Consider the following 19,956-nt stretch of genomic DNA (forward strand, 5'->3'; position numbering starts at 1 on the left):
TTCTACCTTAAATTTTTCAAAAGCATATTTTTTGGTATTCATAATGTACACCAATTCGTTATAAAGATTAATAAAAATAGTGATTTAGCATTAAGCTTCGCCTTAATACAAATCATGTCAAATTCGTGTTGAAATAAGAAGCCATTTGCAAAAACTAAAGAACCTTCCGATAGGGTGATGAATTTAAATAAGAGGCCAACGAGAATCATCCTGGCCTGGGTTGCGATGGTATTGCTGCCAGTCTCGCGTCCAATGGACCAAAACCGTTAACGATCCCTGGGACCCGAGAGACCAATAACGTGTGTCGCGTTGGGACATTAGGCCAACAATGACGGGACAAGACAAAGAGAGATTATTAGGAGGTAAGACTTCGCAGTTAATAATACTATTATTATTGCGGATGTAATATTCGTAAGCAGGTATACTAGATTGTTTGGCTGGCATCAAAGAACCATTTTAATGTACGTAGACACATGAAGAAAATGAGTGTTGCTAATTTATTAAATATCTCTTCAAATTATTCGTAATCCGGTTTAAAATTGTATTGCATGCCCTGAACATAAATTGAAAGGTTTCCTGATAAAATTTTAATAAAATACGAATAATTTGAAGAGATGTTTAATAAATTACCCACATGAGTGTTGCTAATTTATTAAACATCTCTTCAAATTATTCGTAATCCGGTTTAAAATTGTTTTGCAGGCCCTGAACATGGATTGAAAGGTTTTCTGATAAAATTTTAATAAAATACGAATGTATTATATATGTTCCTAAAAAAACAAATATTTCGTCTCTATAAATCGTCACTTTGGTTAGACAAATTTCTAACTGAACAATACCTTATTCTGAGTTATGGGGTTCCTAACATTACACTGTTAATTTCTCATAACGTCTATAACAAATGCTGAATTTATGGTTTGATCTAATATATAATATTTTAGTTCTCCATTGTAAACTAAGAAATTTTTAAATTGCGTGTTTATTTTAGATTCTAGAACTTGTGAAGTTAGAACCTTGTTCGACCAGCAAGGACACAATATTTCACTTTACAAGTTCTAACGTTACTTGGAACCTTATTCAACAAGTCTGAATAGTTTTTGCTGCTGTGATACTATGAACTGTAAAAATTAAAGTACGCATTATTGGTGTAATATATTTGTATTGAAAACTAGATTACTTAAAAATTTATTTAATTAATTTATTTATTGGAGTCTTTTCTTTTCTTTCGAATTTTATCTTTCGTTTTCGAGTAAATCGTGCCCGAAGTTGGATTTTTTTACGTCAAATTTGATAAAAAAATTGTTCACCATGTGGTCACTATCTGCTGTTTATAGTATTTTAAAATGTGTTGAAGCACAGACCCGGCTCCAAAACATAACCGTTCAGTTGCGAAAAAAGGAATAAAATTGAAAAAAATATAATATATCGGAAAGCTAATATCGAAAAAGAGGTTTTCTTGGGTTCTCCGTGTGATATAAATTGTAGATGTTAGCACTAGTTGACGGTTGATGCTGAATTCCCAGTTTCTGTAAAGTGATCATCGTCATTTCGTCATTATATATTATCAAAGCAAACTCAGGTGCATGAACACCTGTTCCGATATATTAGGAATTAACAAAAGTTTAAATATTGAAGACAATATTAGTGATTTCTAAACGAAAATCTGAAACAGAAAAATCAGAAAAGGAAACGGTCACATCTGGGACTCGAACCCAGGACCCTTGTCTTTCCGTGACAGTGCTCTACCAACTGAGCTAATGGGACCCTATTCCCCTCGGTCATTTTTAACTGTGTCATACTTCGAATAAGAACTACTATGATACAGTTAAAAAGTATGATACGGATAAAAATGACCGAGGGGAATAGGGTCTCATTAGCTCAGTTGGTAGAGCACTGTCACGGAAAGACAAGGGTCCTGGGTTCGAGTCCCAGATGTGACCGTTTCCTTTTCTGATTTTTCTGTTTCAGATTTTCGTTTAAAAATCACTAATATTGTCTTCAATATTTAAATATTACAATTTGAGGTTTTACTCAATAAAGTCATTCCAAAAAATAAATAACAAAAGTTTGTTAGGAAACGGCCTGCAATCCCCTTTTTTACAAGATTACCTACCAATAATTTGAAGAGATTAATATTATTTTTTAATAAAGATAAACTTATGTTTACAAGACAAGGTTTTTCATGCAAAGACTATTATAAGCAATAATTATTAGCCTGATTCTGAAACACAGAAATACCTATAAATTGAAAAATCTTCGGAGAAAAATAAATGTCGACGACGCACAGTGGGCTGAAAATCGCCTTTCATAGCCATAGAGACTTGAATTTTCAAGGGTATTTTTTTGGCTAGAAATGGATTCTGCTGATCATTACTATGCTATAAAATTTCGTACGAAGCAATTGCGTGTAAAAATGAAGGAGTCATCATTTTTTTAAGAACAATTTGTATGGCACTGACATTAAAATGAGGCTATCTCTGGAATCATAAGGTTGACCATTATATCCTTAGACACAGATATACTATTATTTATTTGTATTTTTTTACATACTTCGTATTGTGGCGCAACTTGCGATTTTTTTTTTAAATCCTCAAAGTTTGAAAAAAAACTTTTTTATGTTGATGATTCATTTTAATGCTTAAATGCTTTACATATGAGTATGCTTTGTCTAGTTTAAAATATGTTATTTATACTGCAAGCCTAAAAAAGCGACGGGAATTGAATCCGCACCCTTCTGATTGCCGGTCAGTTTGATTTTTGACAAATATTTGAAAATTCGACGCATGAGGAATGCAGTTATCCTTTCATCGCCTCACTTTTTAACAGACAGACCATATTTTACGCTTTTAATTAAATAATTATTTTTAAATTTTCGGTGTTTTTTTTTTGCTTATGTGCTAATTTAAATTGTATGTAATTTGATTTTTATTCATCAGTGACCGCACCTGGTAAACTATTTAATGGTGTTTAAAAATATGCATGACATTTTCATCGGTTCAAATGTGAATGTGGACTAGAGGTGGGTCCTATGAGTAGGTACTTTTCGTTACTGGGTACAATGAAATACCGGTGACAAAATACTCAAAAGTATTTTTAATACCGACCTGAGGATTGATTCGGAATAAGTCCTGAATTCTGTCCACATATTTCCCACAATTTTTTCTACGTAAGCTTGATTCCCCCACTAATTGTTCGAAATCCATGGGGGGGGGGGGGGTTGTTAGAGAATTTCTGTAAAACATAATATTAAAAATATATATATATATATATATTAAAAAAATTAAAAAAAAAAAACATAAATCATATTTACTGTTAGTTACTATCACTACAGAATTTCATTGTATAACATTCTAACTCATATTCACGACTGTTTGTTGAATTTACATTCGTATTATTATTTTTCTTATTTGCTGCTTTATTCTGTTTTTTTTCCTATTTTTATTAAATATTCTAGTTTACAGGTTATTTTTATGTTTCTAAATATCCATCTGTGAACATTAATAATTGGTCTGTTTTTTTGTTATACTCTTATGTATATTGTATTACTAAGACTGTTTATGTTCCTCAAATAAATAAATAATTCCCCACTTGTGAAATTATGAAAATGAAAAAAATTTCCCCACAAACAAATATTCATATGTGAAAAATACCCGTCAAAAATACCAACTAAATATACACAACTAAATATACACATCAAAATTACCCATCAAAAATACCTGGTAAATGTACCTATTAAAAATATTTAGTCTCGGTATAAAATACTTGTAAGTATTTTGGAGATTTGTCACAAGTACAAAGTATCGCATGAAAATACCCGGTACTTTTACTGGGTAAGATAAATACGCCTCACCTCTAATGTGGACCAGAGTTGTCAATGCATATGAAATGCATATGAAATATCCACAAGAGATGAAGAGATGTTCAAATTCCCCACAAGTTCCTTTACCTCCAAAATGAAAAAAAATTGTATTAATACTAATGATAAGAGTTTATTCCAGAATGTATGCAGGGGTAGTGCAATGCAATACATTCTATATTTAACTTTTGAAATTAGAATTTATTTTTTATTATCTAGTCATTTTCGGATTTTAACATTTACTTGCGCACACCGTGAAATGAACCCGCGAACTCCGGATTGTTCAGTACGATACAGTACAATACAGTAATACCTATTCACATAGTGGTCACCTTCCGAAATCGTTAAATCCATGTGACGGAAACTGCCGAACATAGTCGAAACGTGCCGAAGTCTAGTCTCCAACTGTCGAACATAAATCATTGGAGCACTGTCAGCTCCCTGGTGAAATGACTGTGCTATGACGGTTCCGGAGCGCGAAGTCCAGCGATAAACAACTTTCTGTAGCTTATTTAGTAGAAAATAAAAACCCGCTGTCGTAGTTTGAAAACTTCAACGGTTCTTTTTGAAAATAACAGAGGGCGCCACTTCCGTTTACAACAATCGTAAACTATACAGTCATTAAGAAAATAATAATCATATTATTAATAACTTTTAATTATTCGGAATCTAAAAAAACATACATTTTTATATCAAATAATGTATCATGTTTTAACAATGCGTATTTAACTATATATCTACCGTAAAACATTAACCCTTACCACTCCATTATTTTTTTAATATTTTTTATTAGCCAACTCCAATTTAAATAGTGGCAAAACATTGATTTATTGATAGGCAGTTACAAAAAAATCCGTTAAAAACTCATTCGTTATGATTTATACTTCAAATAAAAAAACAGTTTACAGAAAACATTATGGACTAATTATATTTTTGCATAGTATGGTACTTTTTAAAATATTCTCCAGGATGGAGACCAGGTTTTCTGGAACAGGTCTCACAAAACCACACTGTTTTGCATCTTCCTTCTGTGCTGTTAACACTACCATCATCAGGATCTTCAAAATCACAAGCAACAGGCTCGTACTCACTTTTTTTTTTTTTTTTTTTTTATAGTGAATACCTCACAAGAGTCCCAACTACTCCCGTCTGGAGCCAGTGAGACTATGGCATTCCCAATTGGGGGATGTTGTGAGGCTGAAGGTAAGTGGGGAAGGGAAAGAGGAAGGTGGGGAAGTACCTGGCTATTTAGATCTAGTCACTAAACACGGCTAAAGCCATTTGGAGCAACGTTTCAATTCTGAATGGTGGTCTTACACCAGGGCGATACTGGTAGTATCTTCCACTCTGGAACGTGCCGCAAATATGCTATATATTATTTTAATTAATTAATTGTGAAATAACACAAATTAATCAAATAAAATTTATTTGCGCACGCCGGGTTCGAACCCGCGACCTTCGGAATGGCAGTCCAATGCGTTACCACTGGACTATGCCGGCCGTCACTGTAACTTTTATAAGATTCATCTTCCGAAAACACCTGCTATTCACATAACATATCACGCCAAGGTCCCGCCATTTTAGCTTATGTGAATTTGCATCTTAATTAACCCTTAACACTCTAATATATATATTATTAACCCTTAACACTCATTTGTCTGATGCCAGCCGACATCACTATTTGTACGCTTCAACTCAGTTGTCGGCTGGCGGCCGACAAGATAAGACGTGCGCGCGCGGTGTATTTTCGTGCGTAAAACTTTACACGTGACGTTGTTTCTTGTGATTATTCGATAAAAAAAAATTAATTCAGGTTTTCATAAGATTTTGTCGGGTGCCAGCCTACATCACTATTTGTACGCTTCCACTCACTACAAGATAAGACGTGCGCGCGTGGTGTATTTTTGTGCGTAAAACTTTACACTTGACGTTGTTTCTTGTGATTATTCGATAAAAAACATTTAAATTCACGTTTTCATAAGATTTTGACTGTTTTCCGTTTTTATTTTTTATTTTACTACAAAATATCCTTTGCAAATTCACATAACCTAAAATGTCGGGAACTTGGCGTGATATGGCATCTGAATACCAAGTGTTTTCGGAAGATGAATCTTATGAAAGTGACAGTGAGTACGAGCCTGTTGCTTGTGATTTTGAAGATCCTGATGATGGTAGTGTTAACAGCACAGAAGGAAGACGAGAAACAGTGAGGTTTTGTGAGACCTGTTCCAGAAAACCTGGTCTCCATCCTGGAGAATATTTTAAAAAGTACCATACTATGCAAAAATATAATTAGTCCATAATGTTTTCTGTAAACTGTTTTTTATTTGAAGTATAAATCATAAGAATGAATAGCAGCTAGCAGCCTTCGGGACTTGGGTTGTGCACCACTGTCCTAGCACCATACATCACACGAACCGCCTCAACTTGCTCCATTGTTCGTCCGCCACTGCCGTGTCACTCCGGGCGCCGTATTGTTGTCATGTTGCTATGAGAGGCATTAGTATGAATATAATATTAGGTACAAGAGGTGATCTCGAAGATGATGACATGAGGCGGCCGGACTCTTGTACTCTTAGAACTGTGAAAATTAATACAAATTGTAAATTGCGGAAATAACTTGCAGAATAAGGAGAACAAATGAAATCATTGCAAAGAGTCCCTCTTCAACTAACAACTAATGTAATTCCACTTAGAGATTTGTTTTACTCTTACTAAGGCAAATAAATACATATTACTAAAAGATTATTCATTGGATGAGATGATATTGATATATCTAAAAGAAACATGAAACGGAACAACACACACAAATTTAAAAGTGTTTCATGTTTTGATTAGATTTATTAGTATTATCCCATTCTCCAATGATATCTTTTACATGGATGGGTATAACCTAAGAAAAGGTTGTTCCTAAATAATTATTTATTCAAAACATCAACATTTTCACAATTGATAGGAATACAAGTTAGAGAAGTTATTATCTATTAAATATTGATTATTGGATTATTTTTTCACACTGTGCACCACAACATCAATATTCAGTCCCAATTTGGGCCCGAAATGGCTTTTATATGAGGATATATATTTTAAGTAAATAAAATTCATTGATAAAAAAACTATAAAAAATATGTTTTTTCCCATTTTTAATTTTTAAATGATTACTGAAGGGGTTAAGAATTATACGTATAATAATATTTGGCTAATTTATATAGCGCCGTTTTCATGGGAAAAAAACCTCAAAGGCGCTGTACCAATATATTTCTTTAATAGTAAATAGTAGGTTTAATTAATGAAAATAAACTCTTTTTTATTTTTCGAAATAACTTTATTGAGTAAAACCTCAAATTGTAATATTTAATTATTGAAGACAATATTAGCGATTTCTAAACGAAAATCTGAAACGGAAAAATCAGAAAAGGATACGGTCACATCTAGGACTCGAACCCAGGACCCTTGTCTTTCGTCCTGGGTTCGAGTCCTAGATGTGACCGTATCCTTTTCTGATTTTTCTGTTTCAGATTTTCGTTTAGAAATCGCTAATATTGTCTTTAATAATTAAATAAAATAATCTCTATTTTAAAGGATTTAAGATTTTTAATGAGCTACCAACAGAAGATGTTAAAGAAGCTAAAAGCCTTACTGCTTTTCTTGGGTTATGCCTTAATAAAGAAGAAGTTTTAGATGTATTAGATATAAAAATGTAATTTTTTATAAATAAATAAAAAAAATAAAAATTATGATAACTGGTACCTATCAAATTCTTTATGGGTTAATTTGATAAAGTAGGTAATATTTATCTAGCAATGAGGAAAACTTATTTATTAAATAAAATAATTAATTATTTTAGCGAAGCCTTTAACAATATCACGAAAGAATCAGAAATTATTGATATAAAAGAAGAAAAGAAAAAAATCTTTTATAACTATGGTAAAGCGTAATAATTATTTCCTTAAATAATAAATTAATTCAACCTATCTTTGAAACGCTTTGATACGTAGGTACTTGAAACGCTATAAATAACCCACATGTATGTATAAAAAAATAAGGTTGTACGTTGTGGGTTATATTCATTAGTAATTTTACTTCAGGTGCCCGAAACTAGAAGTTGAATTAATAAAGTGTCGTAAAAACTATAGGCTTAAACAAAAAAAGAAAGGTAGTTATTTCATAAAGAGAGGAACATAATCATTTCAATAAAGTGGCAAAATGTCAACACGGAATATTTGTTTTATCAAAGACTAAAGTAATTGCTTTCTTCGATAATTAAATAACAATTTATTAAAAGCATGTACATAACTGAAACTTCATTTATATTTGCAATTTATTTATAATTAGTAATACCAATTTGGTTCATATACCATAATACGTTATATTAAAGAAGTTATTTAATGAAATTATTCTAATAGTTGGAATCTGGTGATGTTGATTTACTGAGAAAAAAAAAATCAAAAAAATAAAAGTTAGTAAGATAAAATTAAAAAGATAAAAAAAATTAAAAAAAGCTAAAAAAATATCGCCCCCGGGTGGACTCGAACCACCAACCTTTCGGTTAACAGCCGAACGCGCTAACCAATTGCGCCACGGAGGCCATGCAAGCTAGCGACAAAATAAGCGTATTTATACCAAGGCGCTCTCAGATAACCGCGCGCTAACGAAAATAAACACGCATACGTCATACTTTACAAGCGTCGATTGCTTCACGCATAATTTATTAATTATTAATAAGTGATCATTTTTTTTAATAACCCATTTTAATTATAATAATATGAAATTTTTCAATAGGTAGAACGATTTTTAAGACAAATAAAAAAATATTTATGGATGTTTTAATTTTTTTTTCATATTATTTTTTTTACTATTTATTATTACCTTATTAAAAAATATTATTTAAAATTTACGGAAGTATTTTTAAATTAGAGTAGCATTTTATTCATTAATAAAAATAAAAATGCGTCAGGATTGTTAAAAAAAAAAAATGGCGGATTGAGGATTCGAACCTCGGACCTCTGAGTTATGGGCATACGTCAACCGTTCAGAACAAAATTGTATAATTTGAAAAAATGTTAGGCGTTATTGGTTGAAATTTAAATGGCTTTAGTGTTTTTTTATGTAGGTATATGTGTATTTAATATAAATAAGTATTTAATGTGTATCATTTTAATTTAAAGAAACTTAACATTGGATAGTAAATAAAATAAAAATGTATTACCTTTATAATTAAAAAAATAAAGTTATATGAATTATGGCTAAAAGTATTAACACATTTGAAGATTTATTAAGGCCCTTTTTAGGGTTTTTACATATGAATAGTAAAAAATATTTGCTATAGATAACTAAATTATCTCGGTAACTATTGTTGTTATCAAATTTAATTTGTAGAACTGCGATTTAAAGTTTTTCTATTATATATTTAACAGTTTTATTATTTAGCTTATAAAAAAATCTGTTTATTTGTAAGCAAGTCATGCTGTGCAATAATAATTAATTAAATAATAACATTATTCATTTTTATGTATGATTTATTTTATTTAGGAGAAATCAACAGTTTAATGGCGATTTGTAAAAGGGACAATCCTTGGAAATTTTAAAGGGTATTTTTCCCGTGTTTTAGACTCAGTTCCATATAGGTAAACCACCCAAGGTGTAACCTAAAAAACAGATCAACAACCGCTGCACATTTCATACAGATAAAATAAAATAACATAACCTGTGTAAAAGTATACCTAGCCATAAGTAGATAAAATAGGACAAACTAATTTAATATAACCACAGCAAATTGCACATACATAACAATACAATCTAATCTAACCATTGCACATTGCATAGATAAAAAATAGAACAACCTAATGTAATATAGCCATAGCGAATTTTAGGTAATTGAAATTGGACAATCTACTCTAATCATTGCACATTGTAGGTAAGTATATACGATGAAAAATGAGTATTACTAATTTATTAAGAGGAAGCTACAAGCCAAAAATGTGTATATTCTTGGTATACCTTATATCGTAGGTAATAGGCATAAAAATAGCTTGACAAACGGAGTCTAGAAACGTTCGATTTCAATCATAAAACTGTTTTTTTTTATTTATTTTGTAAATAATTTTATAAGAAAGCAAAAAAGTTAATCACGTGAAACTGTCACAGATAATCTTAGCTATAATACTATTTTTTTAAGTTGCTTCCTTTATGCGTTAATACATTTCTACTGAAAAAAAAAAATTTTTTAGTAGTTTGCATTTATATTTTTTATTGAGTAATTTATTTTTTTTATTTGTATTCTACTTACGCGAAACGATAGGAAAACCTTCAATTTATCTAAAGCATATTTTTTTGGTATTCATAATGTACACCAATTCGTTATAAAGATCAATCAAAATAGTGATTTGGCATTAAGCTTCGCCTTAAAAATCTTTTCACAATATTGGTAATCCGGTTAAAATCGGGATTGCAGGCCGTTTTCTGTTATTTTTTTCAGTAAATTCCTAATTTATCGGAACACGTGTTATGCACCTGCATTTGTCTTGATAATATTTAATGACGAAATGTCAAAATATTTAGATTTTTGTGAACACGTGTTAGTACAAATAGTTTCTCAGGAAATCTATTCATTCATTTGTTAAGGGCCTGCAATTCCCTTTTTAGCCAGATTACCAAAAATTTTAAGATATTCTTAATAAATTAGCAATACTCATTTTTCTATGTGATTCCTATGTCTGTGGTGTAGGTACATAAATATGACAACCTAATCTAACCACACATTGCAGTAAGATAGAATAGGACAACCTAACATAATATAGCCAGCAAATTTTAGGTAAATAAAATATTACAATCTATGCTAACTATTGCACATTATATGTAGCTATATAAAGTAGGACAACCTAATCTAACCACACAACGCAGATCGATAGAATAGGATGACCTAACTTAAGCCAGCGAATTTTAGGTAAATAAAATAGGACAATCTATATTAACTAATGCACATTATAGGTAGATATACAAAGTAGGATAACCTAATCTACTTGGTGTAACTATAAGTGACCAGCTCAGGTACGGGGGCTCCATCGAAGCCAGAGTAAAGTTGGCCTCTCAGAAGCTGGGCGTACTGTACAGGGCCCGCAGATACTTTAATAGTACACAACTGCTGACCCTGTACAAATCGCAAGTGGACCCTACTGTCGAATTTGGCAGCCATCTCTGGTCCGGAGCCCCTAAATACCTGAAAAAAACCCTTGACTCTGTGCAGAAACGGGCGGTCCGTTTGATAGATTCCCCAATCTTAACAAACGGACTGCAATCTTTAGAGCACAGGCGTCAGGTAGGTATGCTGTCCTTGTTCTATCGGTATTACAATGGAAGATGCTCTGAGGAACTAGCGTAGCGTCGTTGATCCCTTCGGCACCGGTGCGTAGTCGGGATACACGCCAAACGCGCGCCCAACATTTGTACACGGTTGACATTTGTCACATGAGAACGGGTCGCTTCTACGATTCGTTCTTAGGTTCAACAGCTCGGCTGTGGAACGAACTGCCGGCCTCTGTGTTTCCTCCCTCCTACAACTTGGGACTCTTCAAGACCCATGTTCACTCCTTCCTCTCCACAAAAAGACCCTCCACACAGCATCCCCAAAGATGACATAGGCCTTGAGGGAAATTATTTTCTTCAGGGCCTCCTGTGTGGAGTTAATATAAAACAAAACAAAAAAATAACCACACATTGCAGGTCGACAGTATAGGACAACCTAACTTAATATAGCCAGCGAATATTAGGTAAATAAAATAGGACAATCTATGCTAACTATTGCATATTATAGGTAGATATATAAAGTGGCACAACCTAATCTAATATAGCCATAGCGAATTTTAGGTAAATGCATCTTGTAGGTGGTAGGTACATAAAATAAACCATTGCACATTGTTTCAAGTTGTTAGATATCTGATATTCTAGTGTTGGCTCAGTTCTAGGATGGTGATAAGGTCACAGAGGCGATAAAGACCGCATTGTCAGACTGGAAGACAAATTGAAATTCAAATAATTGAGGACAAACTATCTAACAGTGTAATTATATTACTACAAGACAAGTGTCAATTCGGAGAATGTCACAGACGGAAGTGCGGGTTAAATTGAATCTAATTAAAATGATTGCATAACACTTGTTAGAATATAACATTACAATAATTAATGTTATCACCTTGGCAATAGTGCAGAGCCGGGCAAACAAGAGAACGCACTGATGGCTGATGTGCAGAAACAGAATTTGAAAACATTACCAATTCAAGATTCTCGAAACATTCCGAATAACTTCGGTAAAGCTGCGCAGTAAACGAAGGCCAATGCACATTCTTTAGTTTTCCAAGCTCTACAGATCGACACATGCCAAAAAAGTATTGCCACTAAAGAAATAATGTTATTTGTTATTCAACTGAACAATACTTTAAAATCAAACTGTATCGATAATACATTCGGAAGGCGGCACAGCTGTCACGCGTAATAAAAATTACACAGCAGAACTTGTTTACAGTAAACCATTTTAAGGTTAAACTCAACGCTCGTTGTATTCTACGTGTTCACAGATGGCGTTAATTAATTAATTTTGTTTAAATACGCTTTTGAAAGGTATTGCTTTACAATATTAAGACAAATCATTTGTTTGCGCCCGTATATACGCAATATGAATATGAATCAATAGTTTTGTTCGTTAAAAGACTTAATTCTTTCGAGAAAGGCACACAAATACAATATTTTACCGATGATTCAATCCAATATTGTATTTGTATGCCTTTCTCGATAGAATTGAGTTTTTATATGGACAAAACTATTTATTCATATTCATATTGCGTATATGAGGGCGCTAACAAATAATTTGTCTTAATACTGTAAAGCAATACCTTGCAAAAGCGTATTTAAACAAAATTAATTAATTAACGCCATCTGTGAACACGTAGAATACAACGAGCGTTGCGTTTAACCTTAATCTCTAAATAGTATAAAATAAAGTCACTAACTGCGTCTGTTTGTGCGGTTAGGATTTTGATAGCTATCCGGTAACATTTTTTTAATTAAAAATTTATTATTCATATTTTCACCACATGTCACCAATGTTTTATCCTTTGTCAAAGTTTGAAAACCCGTCTGGCAATATTTTGTTCGAGTTTCGTTGAATAATGTACGTATGTACCTACATTGGCGCGCTTTTACAATCACAACGAAATGGCATGGCACCATTCGTCTCATTTTTAACTATTATTATTTAGTGTGTATGAAAGAGCGAGGACACTTTTTGACACACTTGCTAATAACAGCTGTTGAACACGAGAAGCAATTCAAATGACAGTGACGGAGTGTGGATTTTTTATTTATTTTTTGTTTTTAATGGAAAAAAAATGTTACCGGACAGCAAAGCGCACATTACATTTTTTACTCCAAATGTGCTGAGGAATAGCTGGTTAAAGTTTGTCGGGTACTTGCCGATACACCTGTATACATACATATAATCCATGCAGATTATAATTATAGAAAGTGGAGAAAAATCGACGTTTTTCACAGAACTCCGAGCAACGACGGGTACGTGTCGGCTTTTTTTTATTATTATTATTATTTTTTATTTTTTTTTATTATTTTTTTTTTTATTTTTTTTTTTTTATTGAATAAATAGTTAATACGTATCAACAAACAAGTCCTGCTAAGCCAATTGAATTGGCTTGTCAACAGGTGCTTAAAGTTTAGTTACCTACATATACATTTTTATAAGTTATAATTTACATCTTATATCTACAGAATCAACAATTTTTTCATACGATTTTTCATACATATTAAAGTAAATATTTTTTTCCGATAGCCAATTTTTCACCATATATTTAACCTTATTAGTTAATAATATTCAATGCCCAGACTTGCGGCATAAGATTCAGTTTAATGTACTCGCGCGCTCCTCACGCTTTTCTGTCCTATTCAAAGTAGATCGATGCAAAACCGTCTAGTCAATTTAATTTAATTTACCTATTTCAATGTCACCATTCACAAACAAAATAATATCATAGGTAAATTAATGATATCGACATTTTTAATGTAACTAATTCGATGATTAAAACATACTAAAATAAAAAAAATTATATTTAAGATATTATTTATGAAAATATGTTTCAGATCTTTAATTAAATACTGCGAGTCGAATACATCTTGGCCTTTGAAATAATCGAGTATTTTTTAGATAAGTATTTTTATAAGCCCAGAAAAAAATAATGTAAAGGCCTATGAAAACTGCTTTAAAGTTCAAAATGTCCTACTTAAGAACCCATTTTCGGTTATGATTTTATTGTATAATGTGGCAAATTATTGATTATAAAATGATCGAAAAAAATTAAATATTTATGCCTGAACATCCACAAAATAAAATAAAAGGCACTTTTTGGCCATGTTTTTTTCTTTGCATAAATCAAAACAGGCGGATGGTGTTAAGCGGGAATTTAAACCTTATAGCCATCTACATAAGGGTTGTTATTAATACCGGCTCAATTTAAAATATTACACGACGTAGTGCATCGCCTTAAAGATTTTTTTTTTTGCAACCATTTTGTAATCAAAATTGTAAACATTTACGTAATGTAAAAGCCCCCATGGGCACATGATAATATTATTTACCAACCAATAGATTTCTCAACCAACCGATAGATTTTCTCAGGAGAAACATTTAACCTATTTCGATTATTTTGAAGTCGAGTCTCGAGCAAAAGCGATTAGAGAAAAGTCAACAAACAAACGCTTTCGGTTTGTACATTAAAAATATTATGATTGAGTAGTAATTATTTTTGCCTGTGGCGCGTGGCCTCTTGTGTTTACGCTGACGCTTTTCAATTACAGCAGAGTAAACAATAAAATTATTTTTATTTGAATTCGGAACATTCCTCTACTCGAGATAACGCATATCTACCGTTACTGCTACATAAACCAATTTCTTTATTGTCTTTTTAAAAAACGTCTATTTAAATTTCACTTTTGTTTTCGGTAATAAATTAATGCAAATCTTGGAAGTGGAATTTAACCCACTTCAAGACATCCAATCGAGCTGAAACTCAGCAGATAGACTCGTTGTCGAAGATACTTGGTGGTAATAGTACGCACACGCAGTTTTCTACGCGTTTCTCTGAAACCGGATGACATTATAGCAGTTAACATACAAAAAAAAATGTCGGTCCTATCCGATCGGCATTTGGCTCAGTTGGTACAGTTGTCGACACCAGTTCCTGGGTAGGAAAGTTCAATACTCAGTCAAGCCAATTATTTAAGTTTTAAAAGACACTGCCCTCACCCAAATTCGAAATTATTGATCCAACAAAAATATTGAGCGATTATATTATAATATAAGTGTAGGTATAATCATATGTATTTAAATTAACTTTTAAAATGACCCCACCTTTTTCCAATTGTTAATATGTATTCGGTGACCGGATAAATCATCACAATGATAATTCATCACATCTTTAAAAAGTTATAGTATAAAGACATGGAAAGTGATGAAACAAAAACTTTATTAACTGGGTTAAGTAGGTTAGGTTAGGTTAAAAAAAAAATTTCATCGTTTTTAATGAATTTATATCACTTTTTAAAAGTGTGTTGAATTGTCACTGTGTTGAGTTATCATGGAACCATGTATTCTTGGTTATAGTTGCAAATTTCTTAAATAAAGATATTTTCATTATTATTATATGGTTATAAAAAAAAATATGTTAAAAAAAACTTTGTTCTTACGGGTTGATTTTTTATACTGTGAAATAACATATAAAACTTTAATTTTAATAATTTGCGGATGTCCTGCTAATCCGCGATTTCTGGGTTCGGAGATAATGAACTTAATTATGAAGAAGATAGATACTAATAAATGTAAATGAAACATGAAATGAAAAGACATAGCTATAAGAGCTATTATAAAACTTTACTAATGCTTTTGGTTTAACCAAACCTCCCCCTCTCATCTTCTTTCCCTCCCTACTTCCTGCAGCATCACAATACTTCCCAAAACGAGGAGCGTTTTTTTTTCAAAACTCAACAACGCTGGACCGAATATTTCCGTATGTGAATACTAGGCAACATATTTTATTTTTATTTTTTAGACACCCCTGCCATAGGTCACCCCAAGTAGTTCGTTACGTTTGGTGACTTAGTAGGGGTGCCCGGGTTCATGGGGTGATGTTTGTCTAGGTCTTGGCGGCAGATGCGTTTTCCAACCTACAGAGGGGCGAGTCGGATCGGGAGACTGGTTGAAGGAGATCTTTTGTCCTCTCTATCCGGACTCTCTCGATCCATCGCCTTCCACCGCGGTGGGAGGGATGCATTCATACGTACGTCACTCCTGGACACCATTGACCCCTTGATTCCTACCCACCCCTCATACCCTTTTCCTTCCCAGAACTTTTCCGTGGGCAGTTGATACGTTTGTGCGGTATTCTTATGAAAAAAGAATTCATTTCTTTTCTTTCATCCTCAATAAAATACCACTTAAAAATACAAGTAACATCGAACGAATTAAAATGTCAACAATTCGCTCTAAAATTACCTATACTAAATTTAATCACCATAGTTGATGGGTTAATGGTAAATATAATAAAAATTATGAGGTGGCAACACTGAAATGGTTCAACCTACTTCATCACCATTGTTTACACATGTGCAAACTGTTTTATGAATTTTATGGAAACATTATGATGTTTAAAGTTTATTTGATTTATCGTATGATTCGCTCGTTTGAAAGAACGCTGAAGAACTACTACACAGAGATTTGCAATCAAAGAAATAAGCAGATATGAAAGCCGAATAAATTGTTTACCGGGTCAATGGAGTGTATATCAAATGTGAGGTTTTGATTTCGTACAAACAGAGTAAATTTTGATAATATGTAATATAATTTTGGTTAAGTCTGCACAAAATACTAGACTATCCGTACTAGTTTAGTATCCGTACTAGAGATATTTGCTATTCGTGCTAGATATTTGCTATCCGTACTAGTTTAGTATTCGTACTAGTTTAGTATCCGTACTAGATATTTGCTATTCGTACTAGTTTAGTATTCGTACTAGTTTAGTATCCGTAATAGATATTTGCTACACATTTTGATTAAAAAAATAATTAATGTAATTGGAATTATTATTTATATATATTTTTTATTATGTTTTCAAAGATATGTCCATCAATGTAATATATCATTAAAGAAGAAAATAATACCAATAACATCTAAACGACATATCTTATCAAGAACTTGGAACCTGTTAGAACTTATGATCTCATTTCAAATCAATTCACTAATCACGATTCTTAATCTTCTAGTACATAGTAAGTTAGTCAATGGTACCTGGCTATTGGAAGCGCCGCAAGGCAGCGGAGTCAAATCACCCGATGAAACACGTGCCTGAATACCTGAGTTTGCAATTAACCCCAGAATCAAAGGGGCTTTGGGTAGCCGTCGCTCGGGACATAAGTCGCATAAGGACCCCGTGAACTCTGTGTCCTCTGATTGAATGTCAGCAACTGGAAGACTTAACCACATCTTCACATCAAATTGTAGGTATAAACCATAGATATCCAAATTAATATACGAGCCAATCAGGGAAAGGGGAACAAACCAAATTACGCGGTGATTTATAAATACAATTAATTAGGTCCCATTAGGTCCTCGAAAATAAAAACTGCTCACGAATTACTAGTCCTTTTTAAGATGGCGCGCAAATTGCTGGCTGCGTAAAAAAACTTAACTACTACATATCCCAAATCGGGTAAACAAAAGTTCGGGCTTGTTTTAAAAACTTTATATTATAATAATTAAAATAAAATAACTTTGTTTAAATACCACTTTATAATTATGTATACCCACAAAGTGTTTGCTACAAGTGAAAAAAAAAAAAAAAAACTTTATATTATGTTCCACTGTTTGGTTAGCCACTGACAAATGTGTAATAATTTACTGACCTCACTCAATTTTAGCGTCGCTATGCCAAATGAAAGAACATTCAGAATCTGCGTAGAAAAAATCCACAACAGACATACTTGATATGTATATTGTATATTATACTGTGAAGTATTTACCATTTCAAGTAGGTATCGAATGCGTTGGTATTTTGCCATTACTTATTAGTTTTTTTTTCTTTAGATACAAGAGACATTTTTTTTTTTACTTTATTTATTTTCATTTCTTTACACATATTATACATATTAATAGATAGTATAAAATAACATAATATATAATACCAAATAGTTTACAAAAAGAAATGAAAACCCACTAAGGCACTGACTGCCTGAGTGTGGGTAATATAAAACGATTACTATTTTTCAAGTACCTAAAGTATAATATACATTAGTAGAAAAAGTTTTTTTGTTTGTTTATAGTTATTATAAAAAGTAAAGAGAAAACATTATGTACAATAGTTTATAAAGTTTCAGCAAGTGAGTTGTAGAAAGGATAAATAAATTTATAGTAAAAGCGTTTCAATATCTGCGTCAATCAGCCATAATTTTACCTCTTTAATATATTCTATCTTTTTATTTATCATTTGAGTTTGTAGTGGTAGAAGGTTAAATGTACGAGGACCAATGAAACTGCTATGCGTCTGCATTAATTTAGTATTGGTTTGGGGGGTGTAAAATATATTATTTGTTCTTTTGCTCATTCTGTTTTCATTTATTTTGAAATTGTTTTTGTTTTTAAATAGATATTTCATAGTTTGTAATATAAATAATTTACGAATGTTAAATAATTTAGATTCCTTGTATAATAGGTCGGTCGAAAATGTTTTATTTTTGTTATATATGACTTTAATTATGTGCTTTTGAATTATTTGTAGAGGCTTAATAAATGTATCAGGTGCACCACCCCATCCTATTATGCCATACGTGATTGCAGATTGCACCAGGGAGAAGTAGATCATTTTCAATTTTTCAGCGTTTAAAATTTCCTTGAGTCTATAAAATATGTAGGTTAGATATCTTAGTTTAGAGGTGGTTTGATTAATATGAGATTTCCAATTAAGATTAATATCTATTGATACTCCTAAATATTTTATATTTTTGACATTAGCGAGTTCGTTGCACAGGAAGCACATTTCTTGATTGCAAGTTGTATTATGGATTCTAATTTTAAGGTTGTCTTTTGGTTTGTTTTTGATGTTTTTATAAAAAGGTAAGTAAAATGTTTTGCTGTAGTTTAAGACAAGTTTGTTGTATTTTAACCATTTTGAAACAAGTGAAATACATACAGTTGCATTCGAAAAAGATTATTTTACTTCTTTCTTTTAAACTTCTATTTTATAATACATATCAGTATTTTTATATATATTTATTTTTTATATACCTTACGAATAAATTATGGTCTTACTGGTTTGCAACAAACATGAAAAATTGTATGCATATACAAATGTACAATGTACATACTTACTTTATATTTGAAACTTTGCTTTATTTACAGTATGAGTTGTTATTATTTGGATTTGATGTTAATCTTAGAATTATAATTTGATTTTTTTTTGTATGTAGTTATGCTATTATCAATGTACAGGGTTTTCCAATAAGAGTTGTTATTTTGATATTCAATCGTAAAAGATCAATGGTTTCGTTGCTTGTGAAGCACGTAGCGCCGTCTTGTTGAAAGAAAACGTTGTCCAGATCGATACCGTCCAATTCCGGCCATAAAAAATCATTAATCATCTCTCGATAGCGCAAACCATTCACCGTAACTGTTGCTCCAGCCTCATTTTTGAAAAAGTAAGGTCCAATGACTCCGCCGGACCATAAACCGCACAAAACAGTCACACGTTGAGGATAGAGAGGCTTTCCAACAATAACTCTTGGGTTTTCCGAGCCCCAGATGCGATAATTTTGCTTGTTGACGAAGCCATCGAGGTGGAAATGGGCCTCATCACTCAAGATGATTTGCATTTGATTCACTCAAGTGAATTTTAATAATTTCAACGCGTAGTTGAAGCGTGTATCGTTCCATTTTTATTAATGGCGTAGTTTCTACTTGTCAAATGTAAAAAAATGACAGCTTCAAAAGTAACATCTACCGAAATAGCGAGCTATTCAAAATAACACCTCTTAAAGGAAAACCCTGTATT

General features: G+C 32.0%; 1 long non-coding RNA gene and 1 other non-coding gene across 3 annotated transcripts in view; both read right to left on the reverse strand.

The window, feature by feature from the left end:
* The window catches only part of LOC149409661 (uncharacterized), a 463,199-nt gene that overhangs the window by 98,903 nt on the left and 344,340 nt on the right, over positions 1-19,956 (reverse strand). The gene's annotated exons all lie outside the window — the stretch shown is intronic.
* TRNAN-GUU (transfer RNA asparagine (anticodon GUU)) lies at positions 8,371-8,444 on the reverse strand. Its single transcript has one exon. It is a non-coding gene; the product is annotated as a tRNA-Asn (tRNA).

The sequence above is a fragment of the Hesperophylax consimilis genome, chromosome 30, assembly GCF_061612785.1.
Source record: "Hesperophylax consimilis isolate HC1 chromosome 30, BYU_Hcon_1.0, whole genome shotgun sequence".
Taxonomy (NCBI): Eukaryota; Metazoa; Arthropoda; class Insecta; order Trichoptera; family Limnephilidae; genus Hesperophylax; species Hesperophylax consimilis.